Source organism: Cicer arietinum, chromosome 1 (assembly GCF_000331145.2).
Source record: "Cicer arietinum cultivar CDC Frontier isolate Library 1 chromosome 1, Cicar.CDCFrontier_v2.0, whole genome shotgun sequence".
NCBI lineage: Eukaryota > Viridiplantae > Streptophyta > Magnoliopsida > Fabales > Fabaceae > Cicer > Cicer arietinum.
Window position 1 is genome coordinate 40,347,554 of NC_021160.2, and position 2,673 is coordinate 40,350,226.

Consider the following 2,673-nt stretch of genomic DNA (forward strand, 5'->3'; position numbering starts at 1 on the left):
TTTTTTTAAATTCAATATTTATGTTAGAAATTATTTTTAATTTTTTTTTTTAAATTCAATATTTAGAATATTATTTTTAATTAAATTTGTTACTAATTTTGAAATTAGGTATGAGTAGAGTTGATGTTTCTGCTTCAAAAAATGTTATAGATTCTACAGAAAAATTCACCACTGATCAGGTATTATTATAACTACTGATGAATCATCACCAATTAAATTTTTCTTATAGCTATATAGTTAATGTTTTATTTGAAACGTATTTTGTAGGTATTTTCTTCTCGAGAAGCTGTATTTGAATGGGCAAAAGCGATTGGAAGACAAAATGGAATTTTAATTGTTACCATTCGATCAGATAAAGCAAACGGAATTAGGGGAAGAAAAGACAAATTGATTTTGGGATGCGAAAGAGGTGGAAGATATAAATCAGAATCAAAAAAATCAGTAACTTGCTCTCATAAGGAAAACTGTCCATTTACTCTCAGATGTGTACCATTAAGTGTCGGTGAAGGATGAAAAATTAGTGTTCGTTGTGGGACACACAATCATGAATTACTTGATACTGTAACCGGTCATTCCTATTTGGGGCGTTTAAACGAAGAAGAGAGGAAATTTGTCAATGATATGACAAAGTATAAGCTTGCACCCAGATTCATTCTAAATGCTTTGAAAGTGAGAAATAAAACCAATGTCACTATTCCCAGTCAAATATATAAAGCAAGGAGTACTTATCGATCATCATTGAGAGGTCCGTACACAGAAATGCAGCATCTGTTGAAGTTAATACAACAAGAAAATTATGTGCATTGGACAAGAAGACGGGAAAATTCTGATATTTTGAGAGATATTTTTTGGACGCATCCTGACTGTATAAAGTTGTTAAACACATTTCATTTTGTTTTGATATGTGATAGCACATACAAAACAAACAGATATCGGTTGCCATTACTTGAAATAGTCGGTGTCACTTCTACTAGTTTGACATTTTCAGTTGGGTTTGCTTATTTGGAAAAAGAGCGACAAGATAACTTCATCTGGGCATTTGAGAAGGTACGAATGTTGTTCAAATCTGAGTCTTTGATTTCTAAAGTTATTGTGACTGATAGAGATCTTGCCATGATGAATGCGATTAGTGTTGTGTTTCCTACTTCAATACATTTGCTATGTCGTTTTCATATTGAAAAAAATGTTGGGGCAAGATGCAAACAATATGTGAAAAAGGATAGACTAGAAGAAGTAATGGATTTATGGAAAAAGATTGTCTATTCGACTAGTGTGGAAGAGTATGATCATCATTTGCAACAATTTGAGCTATTGTGTGTCGATATTATTCTTTTTGTTGATTATGTGAAAGATTCATGGTTAACACCTTACAAAGAAAGGTTTGTCAACGTTTGGACCAATAGAGTGATGCATTTGGGGAACACAACATCTAACAGGTATTTTTAAAATATGAATTGTGTTGTTTTAGCAGGACCAGCATGTGCAGCAGATGATGTACCCACATATGCAGCAGATGATGGATGGTCAGAGGATGTACCCGCATGTGCAGTAGACTGAGGAATGATCAGAGGATGTAACACAGACATGTACCATGGATAATAGTCCTCAGTGACCTCTCCAGGAAAACTCGCAACATGATATAGCCTCTGAAACACCGATACAGATGACTGCATAGTAGTCTGCCACACCCAATCTATACTGGCGGGCCTGGGAGGAACATCAGGCGGGATGCACTGAATACGACCAAATTGTCGAAGACATCGCTCCGGCAAATATGTGACTGAGACTCCACCACATCAAAGATAACCAGAGAACATCGAAATATCTTCAAACGGATGATTAGCTCGGTCATCATCATATGGTGTAAATAGTACATCCTCAAGCAACAAAGCATCAAGTCTCTGCCGATAGGTCACTAATCCACCTTCAACAACATGTTTTGCAATCCACCTACATGCTCTTGGAAGATGTGCATGAAACGCACCTCTATCGCCCCGCTTACAGATCCTAGGGAAGTGTTCGTAGATCCAGCACTGCAACATAAGTAACATAATACAACTTAATTTAAATACATAAGTAAAATAATACAACTTAATAAATAAAATAATTAAATAAATGGATATACCTGTAAAAGGGTCATGTAACCTCCCAACTGTCGAGTGTCGTGGACAGCCCCATCTCGCATGTTGTCATAAAGGAAAACCAATGTCGCGGCAGCCCACGAATAGTGTCGACAACGATCTAAATCAATAAATAAACTAATGTATTTCGCCTCCACACGCGTATGCGTTTTATCGGCGAAAATTGTGCTGCCAACTAAATGCAATAGATACGTTCTAGCCGCACACTCAAACTGATTAGTTTGAATGAGACGACTATATAAGTCACGCAACCACTGCAATCTATATTGGGCACATTTATTAAAATTAATCTCAGCTAGAGATTCCTCCCAAGTTGCACCTAAGTACTCATGTGCAACTCTAGCAGCATTATTAGTGTTCATATTCACAAGTGCATCAAAAAATTTACCATTCGGTGATATGTGAAGGAGAGTCGCTACGTCGTCTAAAGTAATGGTCATCTCTCCAAATGGCAAATGAAATGAGCTGGTCTCCCTGTGCTATCTTTCAATAAATGCCGAGACCAGACCAGCATCAACCATAGTGAGGTAGG